At 36.2% G+C, this 12,350-nt stretch overlaps 1 protein-coding gene across 2 annotated transcripts in view; it reads right to left on the bottom strand.

Moving 5' to 3' along the window:
- The window catches only part of LOC135219518 (negative elongation factor D-like), a 166,419-nt gene extending 155,418 nt beyond the window's left edge, over positions 1 to 11,001 (bottom strand). The window contains exon 1 of one of the 2 annotated variants that reach the window (XM_064256348.1): positions 10,859 to 11,001. The gene's annotated coding sequence lies outside the window, so the exon portion shown is untranslated. The remainder of the gene's footprint in view (positions 1 to 10,858) is intronic. The other variant, XM_064256347.1, reaches the window with a different exon arrangement.
- Between the last annotated feature and the right edge of the window lie 1,349 nt (positions 11,002 to 12,350).

Here is a 12,350-nt window from a genome sequence, read left to right as displayed (position 1 = left end):
ATGGTGAATTAAAAAAATAAAACTTTGCTTTCCTCCGCGCGCGGATTCTCCGCCGCAAATCTCCGAAATGCCTACGTCGCATTCTCGGAATATTTGCTCCATTTCATATTAGGCGTTTCATAGAGTTTTATATATGAAAATGTGTGCAATTTCATGTAGAATACAACAAAAAATAATTGAAGGTTGTAGCTTTTCTTATTTTTAAAATATTTGCATATAAAAAAATATATATAAAAAAATTTAGACATTTCAGTCAACTTTAACTCGTCCAAAATGGTCGAAAACTGAAATTGTAAGCTAAAACTCTTATAGTATAGTAATATTCAATCATTTATATTCATTTTGAAACAAATTGGAAGTCTCTAGAACAATATTTAGATTTATGGTGAATTTTTTAAGCAAACATTTTTTTACATCCGCGCGTTACGAATTCATGCATCATTTTGTGATAATATTTTCTCTGTGTTGCTTTGATCGTTTTACAATGTGTTATATACCAAAATGATCGCAATTTAGTGTAAAATACAACAAAAAAAATTAACTCGTTAGCTTTAACCGTTTTGATCAGAGCGCGATTTGAATACAATTATATATGAAATTTTGTTTTCGCGCTACCATATACAGTAGTACCTCGAAATACGAAATTAATCCGTTCCGAGGCGCCCTTCGTATCATGAGGTTTTCGTATCTTGGACCACATTTTACATGTAAAATGGCTAATCCGTTCCAAGCCCTCCAAAAACACCCCAGTAAATTATATTTCCAGGCCTAGAACACATGTTCTAGGGTTACGACGCCGATCCAACGGAAGAAATATGACTCCAAAAAGGCAAAATACTGTACATACTTGAGTAATATTCAACTGCATGTAATGTTCAACCCCATTTTTACTGCATATATTAGGACTTTAGCATATGTCCCTTAGCAATAAGCCTAGCCTATGTTAGCGGTTGCTACTGTAGCCTAGTCTTTGATTCTAACATCTAAACCGAAGAGCTAAAAGCTTAAAATATGCCAATAAAATGTATAAATAATCAGTATGTACTCATTTCAAATAATTATTAATTAGTCATTAACTATAATACACAAACAAACAAAAAACAAACCTTCCAATCGATTTGTTTACATTCAGCTCTTACTCGTCTTACGAGTACCGAACGAACGCCAAGCAATCATTTTTCCTAGCACACAGTAAGCCATAAATTTTCATTAGTATCTCTCTTCAACTAATGAAACTACCAAACAGTACAATAACCATTCATTTTTATTCTTTATTCTATCTTTACCTAATGGAGATACCGAGTTACTGACAGCTATAATGAAACATATGTATACGTAACGTAATGTTAAAACAGAAGAAGAATTCTAAAAAATACGTATTTGTTAGCAGTCTGATTTATTTTATATTTTATGATATCTAATTCACAATTTTTTTATTAAATGTATTGCATGTACTCATTTCAAATAATTATTAAGTAACCATAACCCTTAAACGCCGAAGCGGTAAAAATAAAAACCTCCCCCCGAATGCCAGGGCCGGTTTGGAGTGAGCGCGGAAGCGGAAAAAATAATTTTTTCAAAAAATCACAGCGCGCTTAGTTTTGAAGATTAAGAGTTCATTTTTGGCTCCTTTTTTTGTCATTGCCTGAAGTTTAGTATACAACCATCAGAAATGATAAAAATTATCATTATCATATAAATAATGCGATATATGATAGCGCAAAAACGAAATTTCATATATAATTGTATTCAAATCACACTGTGCGCAAAACGGTTAAAGGTAACAAGTTACTTTTTTTTCGTTGTAATGTAAACTAAATTGCAATCTTTTTGGTATATAACACATTGTAAAATGATAAAAGCAACACAGAGAAAATATTATCACAAAATGATGCATGAATTCGTAACGCACGGACGTAAAAAAATATATATTTTTTAAATTCACCATAAATCTAAATACAGTAGTACCTCGAGATACGAAAGGCTCAACTTACGAAAAATCCAAGTTACGAAAGCAAAGACGAAAAATTTTACTGCTCTACATACGAAAAGTTTTCAAGATACGAAAGGTTTCTGAAAGTCCGAGATCCGCCCCATAACAATTTTGAAACTCGCGCCGCACGCCGCCATCTTAGTTATAGTAGACTCGCCACCTTCCTCCTGCTCTCCCATTGGTTCCTGATGCTAGCCAAGCCATGAATCCTTCTCTCTAATTGGACAGCATCCCTCCCATCATGCAGCTTCTATACATACGTACTACGTGTTGGCGTGCTTTACCTCGGCCCCTTTGCACCCGAAACTTTACCGTACGCAATCGGTATTCGTTCGCTCCAACGATTTCGTTTAGTAACGTAAATTCGTTAGTGATTTTGTTGCAGTACGTACATATTTTCGTGTTGTGCTACTTTATCGTGTTGTGAGAACGTAACTTAATTACGTACAGTACATAGAGTCATGGGTCCCAAGAAAGTTGCTGAAGTTCACAGAAAGAAGAGAATGCTTTCTATGGAGACAAAAATGGAGATAATAAAAAAGTATGAAGCTGGCTTGCGGTTGAGTGTGATCGCTAAGGAATACGGCCAAAATCCGTCGACGATAGGCACCATCCTTAAGCAGAAGGAAGCCATCAAAGCAGCTACACCTTCCAAGGGCGTCACTATTTTGTCCAACAAGAGGAGCCATGTGCATAATGAAATGGAAAGGCTGCTTCATGTATGGATCGAGGACAAAGAAATCGATGGCGATACGATAACTGAGACGGCAATCTGCCAGAAGGCCAGCGCTATTTTCGGCGATTTGATTGCCCAAGCCAAAGACGACGGCGAAGAGGGGACATCAATGGCAACCCCAGAGTTCAAGGCTTCTCATGGGTGGTTCGAAAAATTCCGTAAACGGATTGGCATCCATTCGGTGGTGAAGAAATTGAAATTACGTAAACTATAAAGAAGTAAAACGAAATGTAAAAATCAAAAAAAGACAAAATAAATTTTATTTTAAGTTTTTTGTAAAGTTAAGTGTTACAGTTTTGTTAATGTGTTTTGTAAAGTTTAGTTTGTTTTTTGACATTTTTTTATGTGTTTCGTAAAGTTAAGTGTACTTATCTGCCGTTTGTCCTCCTCCTCCTCCTCTGCCGCCACTTTCGGAGATAGCCTCACTCGAAAGGTAAGCTTCCACATTTTACGTTACAGTAATAATATTTCTTGTACACTAATATACACTTTGTTTACAGGTTTGGATTTTTATTCTTACTTTAGGTATTGAATGGTCCAAATTGTTGTAATATTTCATTGTTTATAGGTCAATTTAGCTTTATTATGAAATTTAATGGGGTGGTTTTAGAGGGCTTGGAACGGATTAGCCATTTTACATGTAAAATGTGTTCCAAGATACGAAAAACTCATTATACGAAGGCCGCCTCGGAACGGATTAATTTCGTATCTCGAGGTACTACTGTATTGTTATAGAGACTTCGAATTTGTTTCAAGATGAAGTTAAATGATGGAATATTACGATAATGTAAGAGTTTTAGCTTACAATTGCAGTTTTCGACCATTTCCGACGAGTTAAAAATGACCAAATGTCGAAATTTTTTTTATAATTTTTTTTTTATATGCAATTATTTCGGAAATTAGAAAAGCTACAACCTTCAAATATTTTTCCTTTTATTCTACATGAAATTGCGCACATTTTCATATATAAAACTCTATGAAATGCCTGATATGAAACGGAGAATATTTTCTGAGAATGCGATGTACGCAATTCGGAGATTTATGGCGGAGAATCCGCGCGCGGAGGAAAGCAAAGTTTTTTTCATAAATTCACCATAAATAGAAATATTGTGCTAGAGACTTCCAATTTGTTGCAAAATGAAGGTAAATGATTGAATATTACTAAAATATAAGAGTTTTAGCTTACAATTGCGTTTTTTTACCATTTCGGTAGAGTCAAAGTTGACCGAATGTGGTTTTTTTTTCTATTTATCGTGATTTATATGCAAATATTTCAAAAATGAGAAAAGCTACAGCCTTCAATTATTTTTCGTTGTATTCTACATGAAATTGCACACATTTTCATATATAAAACTTTATGTAACGGCTAATTTAAAATGGTGCAAATATTACCACAATCGCACGTATGATTTTTTCGGAAGAGTTACCGCGCGGATGTAAGGAAAATGTTTTTTTCATAAATTCACCATAAATCGAAATATTGTGCTAGAGACTTCCAATTTGTTACAAAATGAAGGTAAATGATTGAATATTACTAAAATATAAGAGTTTTAGCTTACAATTGCGTTTTTCGACCATTTCGGTAGAGTCAGAATTGACCGAAGGTTGAAAATTTGTCACTTATCATTTTTTATATGAAAATATTTCAAAATTGATAAAAGCTACAACCATGGGTTGTTTTTGGTTGTATTGTGCATGAAATTTCGCACATTTCCATATATAAAACTTTATGTAACGGCTAATTTTAAAATGGTGCAAACATTACCACAATCGCATGTATGATTTTTTTCAGAAGAGTCACCACGCGTACGTAAGGAAAAAGTTTTTTCATAAATTCACCATAAATCGAAATATTGTGTTACAGACTTCTAATTTCTTGCAAAATTAAGGTAAATAGTTGAATATTACTACAATATAAGCGTTTTAGCTTACAATTGCGTTTTTCGACCATTTCGGTAGAGTCAAAGTTGACCAAAGGTTGAAATTTTGGCACTTATCGTTATTTACATAGAAATATTTCAAAACTGATAAAAGCTACAATCATATGTATTTTTTTGTTGTATTCTAAATGAAATTGCGCACATTTTCATATATAATACTTCATGTAACGGATAATTTAAAATGGTACAAAAATTATGTCAAAGTGACGAAATAATTTTTGAGATGTGTCACTGATACTTTTCAGTGCGATAAGAAAGAAATTCGCACTTGCGCGCCTGCGTAACGATTGTAAACAAAACAACGCTTTGATCCGTGAACTTCCAGCATCCCCCAAGGCACGTGATTCAAAAGTTTTCGGCTGATAGGCCTATAAGTATTTTTCCGCGAATTTTAAAAAAAACTTTTTTGAGTCGACGTATGGTACGTCCATTCGGCAATCGGGGGAGATTTTGACTCGACGTTTAATACGTCCATTCGGCGTTTAAGGGTTAACTATAATAAAAAAAAAAAAAAAAAAAAAAAAAAGCTTCCAAACTTCTGTTTACATCCAGCTCTTACGAGTATCGAACAATCACCAAGCAATCACTTTACACAGTAAGCCATAAATTTTCATTATCTCTCTTTCAACTAACTGACCTAACCAAACAGTATAATAACCATTCATTTCTATTCTTTATTCTATCTTTACCTAATGTTTTTTTTTTTTTATTAAATGTATTGCATGAATAAGTTTTTCAATTTACAGCATCCTTTTACCAATAGAATACTTAAAGCACAAGGGGTAGATGCTGACCAATAGGAGAGCAGGACCTTATGGGGTGACTAGCATCAGGAACCAATGGGAGAGCGGGAGGATGGTGGCGAGTTTACTCAGTTGGCGGCGCGGGAGTTTTAAAATTGTTCTCGGTGGTCCGGGCGAATCTCGGGACTTTACAGCAACAACCTTTCGTATCTTGAAAACTTTTCGTATGTAGAGGTGTGAAATTTTTCATATTTGCTTTCGTATCTCGAGTTTTTCGTAAGTTGAGCCTTTCGTATGTCGAGGTACTACTGTACTGTATCACATTATTTATATATGATAATGATATTTTTTTTCATTTCTGATGGTTGCATACTAAACTTCAGGCAATGACAAAAAAAGGAGCCACAAATGAACTCTTAATCTTGAAAACTAAGCACGCTGTGATTTTTTGTAAAAAATATTTTTTCCCCTTCGGCGCTCACTCCGAGACCCCCTAGGCATACAGGAGACGATTTTTATTATACCCCTTAGGCGTTTAAGGGTTAAACTGATGTTTATCTATTTATTTAAATAATTATCTAGTGCATGCTTCTTCTTCTTTCTACCAAAAAATCGTGAGTTTCCTTAAATTGCCAGACGGTTGGTGTCACTGTTTACGATTGTTGTAGAAAAAGTGCCCCAGTGTCTATGGGTACAAGTGGTGTGCGGATTTAGCGCATGGAATGGAAAGTTTACTGACACAAGTGACTTCAAAATTTTTGGTGTTTTTTTTGGTGTTTTAAGTAAAAATTTTGAAAGCGTCATGGAGGTAAGTTTGCACTACGCATGGCTAGACTTTCATTAACCTCTGTTTAATCTTAAAATATGACCTTAATTTCTAACTTTGGAGAAAATACTTAGTTCAAAAGGAGAGTAGAGGTCTCAAACTGTTGCTCTCACCACCAATGACTCGTGACTGGTGCCCATTTCTGGTGCCAGGACGTGTTAAAGTACTTTTTTGGAGGGTGGATCCACACACAGCCAAAACTGGATCAGCTAGTCCAGTCGGTTGTTTCCCCTAACTATTTATTTCATAATTATCCAGCGCATTCTTCTTCTTCTTCTTCCCAAATAATCAAGACTTTCCTTGGACTCGAGGGCGAACGTCGTCGTCGTTTAAGATTGTGAAAAAAATGTCCCATTGTCTATGGGTACAAGTGGTGTGCGGATTTAGCACAGGAAATGCAAAGTTTATTGACAAAAGTGACTCCGCAAACATTGAAATGGCGTCAATCTTCTATATGTAAGATATTTTAAGGCGGAAAGTAGAGGTCTCGAGGTGTTGCTCCCACGACCTATGACTTGTGACTGGCACCCATCTCCAAAGTCAGGACGTGTTAAAGTACTTTTTATGAAGGTGGGTCCGAACACTGTAAAGGTGGCCGCAGCTAGTCCACTCGGTTGTTTACCCAACGAACGGAGGTACAGTAAAAGGAACGAAAGTAGCTGCAGCAAGGGGCCAAAAGCACGCTGCAGAAAACCGTAAGTAAAACATCTCGATATATCCAAAAAGTAAATAATAAAGATGTATATACGCATTATGATTATAACAATTACATGAATAGCTGATAAAAATCTGCATGAATAACTGATAAACTGTTCTGCAAGAAAGTTGAGTATAGCAATTCATTTACAATACATCACAGGGCTCGGCCCGGGTGCATTCGCGCCCCCGACACCGAGCACACAAAATATGAGGGTCAATCTCCGGGAACGATCTGAACTTCCCACATTTACGCCCTTCGATACCCGGGCAAAGTCTCCTTGGGGTAGCGAGGCGAGGAGATTCCATCATAATTCAATTGAAGGCAGTAATATTATGCAAAGAGAGAATGATTGTACTTACAATACTCTTTCATACACAATTACAACCAAATACTCAGAAAGCAAACGACGAGCAGCGGGCAGAGAGCGTCGAACACACACGTCCATCCACTGTGAGGCCGAAAGCAAAAGTGATTTGTTTACCTCCCAGTCGCGCGCGCGCGCCTGTCGGACAAGCAGTTAACTACCGAACCCCTTGTTCGAAAGCTTACGACCTATCCAGCTGCCGCTAGTACCTTCCTATTGTAAAAGGACCGAAGGTTTGTATGCCGTGTCGGAACAATTACTATTTATTTAAATAATTATCTAGTGCACGCTTCGTCGTATTCTTCTACCAAAACAGTAGTTTCCTTAAAAACGTCATGGTTAGGGACCATGTTCCGATTGTTGTGATGAAAGTGCCCCAGGCTCTGTGGGTACAAGTGGTGTGGGGATTTATCACAGGATATGGGAAGTTTGTTGACACAAGCGACTCCGCAAACATCAAGATGGCGTCAATCTTCTAAAATATTGAAGCGTAAGTATAAATTTTGAAAGCGTTTTGGTGAGATTTGCACTGTGTTGGACACTCTTTTCACTACCCTCTGTTTAATGCTTTAAATTTTGCCTTAATTTCTAACTTTGGAGAAAATAGGGTAAAAAATCACGGATGATCCACCATCATCACGCTGGACGGGTCTTATTCACTCGATATTTAATTGGTGAAACAAGAATACAATTACAACTCCAAGCTTACCATTCAAAAGATTGAAGTTTCGTCAACATAATGTGATATATGAAAGCCCCATACGAACTAAAATAACATGTGACGCTCTTCGTAAAATATGTTTTCAAGGCAGTTTTGAAATCCAACATGGCGGCTATCGTGTGGATGGACGGGTCTGTTCACGGATGGACACCATCTTTCCCAGCCTTCCCAGCACTCATTTGAACAATGTTATCATATATATGTAACGTTTATTGATCTTACTCAAGATTGCAGTTGTAATCAGCACAATAAAACAACATTTTGTTGCCTATATTAGTGAAAGTATGAAACTTGTTATTCCCGGGGTTATGGTTTGAACTGAATTCATTTTTACCTTGTAATCGGTGGTTTTTATCATTACTGCCATCACAACTGAAACTCCACAGTGCTTATTTGATTGTTATTATACACATTTTGGTCTTAATTCACTCCACATTGCACTTGAACCAAGTTGCTGTTCCTGGTTCCTAAGCGCACACTCCACAAACACAGTTACGAGCAGCAGATGACGACACTGCAAAGTTTTATTCCCTTAATTGTTTACTTTACTCATTATTTAGTTCAACTTTACTTTGTTATTTCAAAATGTTTATTTAATTCATGTCTATTATCCCTTTTTAGCAACCAAATTACCTCGAAAAATTACAGATATTTCTAAAGTAGGTACAATCCAATGCTTCTAATTTTGTCGTACGTCTGGCTGACGAAAACCATAGAGGAACAGACTACGGATTAGTGGATTATAATGTTTTTTTTCTTTTTTTTTTTGCTAGCACTTTTCATTGATTTAAGTCTATATTAGTATTTTGATTTTTTTTAATAACTGTATGCCAGAAATAAATGTAACCTTTAATGTTTGCATGCTAAGAATGGCAAAATCATCGTTGCCACATTAGTGGAGCTTCAAACATACACCGATGCATTATTATAAACTGTTTCCATGAATTATAGTTGTCATAGTAATGCAATAATGATAAAATTGCTTTAATATTTATGTATATATACTTCCAATATATAGCCTAATTTCACCAATTTCCATGTTTTGTGTATAGTCTTATACCCAGTTTGGAGGGTGAACACATACCAAATGGCAACAGAGAGAGAGAGAGAGAGAGAGAGAGAGAGAGAGAGAGAGAGAGAGAGAGAGAGAGAGAAAGGAAGGCGAAGGAAGGAAGAAGGAAAGGTGTGGCAGTGGAGGGGGGGGAAGAGTAGGTGGAGCTTTTTACGCATGTTCGTATCCATTTCTGGATAATGAAGTTTTTGTCTCTTGGTACAAGGACAAGTGTCGTTATTCTTTACGAATAGTGATTCACGATACCCTTATAAATTACAGCATTGGCTGTAATGCACTATAGCAAAATCTCGTTCTGATACGAGTGTTCGTTACAGAAATATTGCCAAAAAACGTGCTTGCACTGTCTCTGAAACCCACAGTAGGTATGCTGCTTAGTTGTCAATCAAGTTTTTTGTAATAAAATATTTTTTACAAGCTAGCTATTGTATAAATTTGTATTTTTCTTAATCAAAACATATGCCCCTCAATGCTAACTTTCCTCTTTTAACGACTTTCTGGTCATTGCAAATTCAGATCCATAATTTCTTATAGTGCAAAAACAGACAGAGGCCCAGGGACCGAAAGCGATTGCGTCACACTATGGCGCTAATCCGGCAGTAAAACATCTTCATATATCCAAAAAGTAAATAATAAAGATATATATGCGCATTACGATTATAACAATTACATGAATAGCTGATAACAATCTGCATGAATAACTGGTAAACTGTTCTGCAAGAAAGTTGAGTATAGCAATTATTTACAATAGGTACGAAAGTCAAGATGTCGTGATGTCATAATACAGGACTTAAAAGAACATTCTAATTCCGAAAAATAATTAATTATATTTGAGTCAGAATCGAGTTACTTTTTCAATAACGAATATTTTCAAATTAATCATCATAAATATGTAAAATATTGTGGTTTTAATATTTATTTAAAAAATTATCTAGTGCACGCTTCGTCGTCATATTCTACCAAAACAGTTGTTTAATTAAAAACGTCATGGTTAGGGACCGTGTTCCGATTGTTGTGATGAAAGTGCCCCAGCGTCTGTGGGTACAAGTGGTGTGCGGATTTATCACAGGAAATGGGAAGTTTGTTGACACAGGCGACTCCGTAAACATCGAGATGGCGTCAATCATCTAAAATATTGAAGCGTAAGTAAAAATTTTGAAAGCGTTTTGATGAGATTTGCACTGCTTTGGACACCCTTTTCCCTCCCCTTTTTTTAATGCTTTAAATTTTGCCTTAATTTCTAACTTTGGAGAAAATACTTACTTCGAAAGGAGAGTAGCCTAGAGGTCTTTAGCTCCGTTTCTCACCAAGAAGAAGTCGCGACTGATGCCCATCTCTGGTGTCAGGACACGTTATAAGTATTTCTTTGGAGGGGGGCATGCTATGATCATTGTTGAGTTGATGCAGGCCATGCGGTGTTTTACCCTACTTACTTCGAAAGGAGAGTAGAGGTCTTTAGCTGCGTCTCTCACCAACAACAAATCGCGACTGATGCCCATCTCCGGTGTCAGGACGCGTTATAAGTACTTTTATGGAGGGTGGCATGACGTGATCGTCGGTGAGTTGAGCCAGGCCATGCGGTTGTTTACCCTAGATAAGAAGTAGGTAGTAGGTACTAGCTAGCCTAGGCTTGGCTTCAAATGTCTAGCAAATGTTCGAGGTTTGGTTATCAACTAGAAGTACAGTACATTGATAAATTAGATCTCTACTCTAGTAGTGTCAAGACTAACGATGAGCAAAGTTAAAATATTAATTTTACTTACATAACTTTAAATAATTCAATACAATCCTCCTATTAGCAGACCAACAAAACAAACTTTGATGTAAACAAAAATAAATCTCTACCCTATAAGACAGAGGCTGTATTGCTTCTCATTTGTGAGGGCGCGATTATTTATTTCTTTTTAACATCAACTGCTTTTCACTGAGCTTTTATAATTTGCTTGGATGGTAAATTTGATGAAAAGTGTCGAATTACTTAAAAGTAAGTGTGTTAAGAGACGTATAACGATTAAATAAACGAGTAACCTCGAGTTGAAAGATCTTAAGCTATGGTTTTAAAACTTTAAAAAATGTGTAGTTCACAAATAGAGGTTTTCAATGTCATTATTTCTTATTGAGGAACGTAGAAATATATCATAAAGTAAGATTCAAAGATCGTGAGCACAATCTTTAGCGATCTCTTAAAGTAATTTTTTAGAGTATAATTCAGACATTTTTAATATTTAGTCTATTAAATCTGAAAAAAATTCATTGAAAAGCGCCTGGTTTTTAACAGAAATCCAATAATGTTATTGAAATAAGAAGCCTACACATAATACACCTAAAGGGGCAAAGCTTTGATCCTAGACAAAATGGTATGCATTAACGATTTGGTGTCAGTGTATAATAATATAATACGAAGGAGTATATTCAAGGTAAAACTGATGAGATAAGGAAAAGAAAGACACACAGTGTTGAATATTAGTGACAAAAGACAGACAGTGCAACAAGCTGTCGTGTGAGTTGCAATAAGAAGTAAGGGCGAGGCATAAACAATCAAAGACGAAAGAAAAGGAAACGAGAATGAAGAGTTTGGAGATAGATATCAGCTAATAATAATAATAATAATAATAATAATAATAATAATAATAATAATAATAATAATAATAATAATAATAATAATAATAATAATGTGGCGCCGTGGCAAAGTGGGTTAGGTCGTCAATTGACTGGTTAAGCAACATTGGGGCTGGTCAGTCGTTGGATGGGTGACCGCTCTCCTCGGCGTTGATTCCTTGGGAAAGGATCTTTACCATAATTTCCCCAGTCTGCTCAGCTGAAAATGAGTACCTATCCCTGATGGGGTAGGGTCCAGCTATGGGTTAAATAGCAAAACTCAGCAATGATGGAAAGAAATGAAGGAATAAACGACAACGACGTAAATGGAACTAGCAGCCAGGTATTCAACCCAATTGAAGGGGAAGTCAGGTACTTGGAGGTCGTCATCCAGCAACTGACCACCACAACGACAGTAACCAACAGCCTGAGATTGGAGCTACAGAAGCAAACCAAAGGAAGAAATGGACAAGAGAAGAAAATAAGGAAATATGGAGATGCTACATCAGAAGCAACCCAACGGAGAGAGGATACAGAAGAAGGTTGGTCAACATCTGGAATGAGAGGAATAACACCCCCTAAACAGAGCAGAGGCTGGCAGACCAAGTAAGGAACATAAAGAAAAAGAACTGGCTCTCCCCAACAGAAAGAGAAGAA

This window comes from Macrobrachium nipponense, chromosome 1 (genome assembly GCF_015104395.2).
Source record: "Macrobrachium nipponense isolate FS-2020 chromosome 1, ASM1510439v2, whole genome shotgun sequence".
NCBI lineage: Eukaryota > Metazoa > Arthropoda > Malacostraca > Decapoda > Palaemonidae > Macrobrachium > Macrobrachium nipponense.
This window is presented reverse-complemented; position numbering and strand designations above follow the sequence as displayed.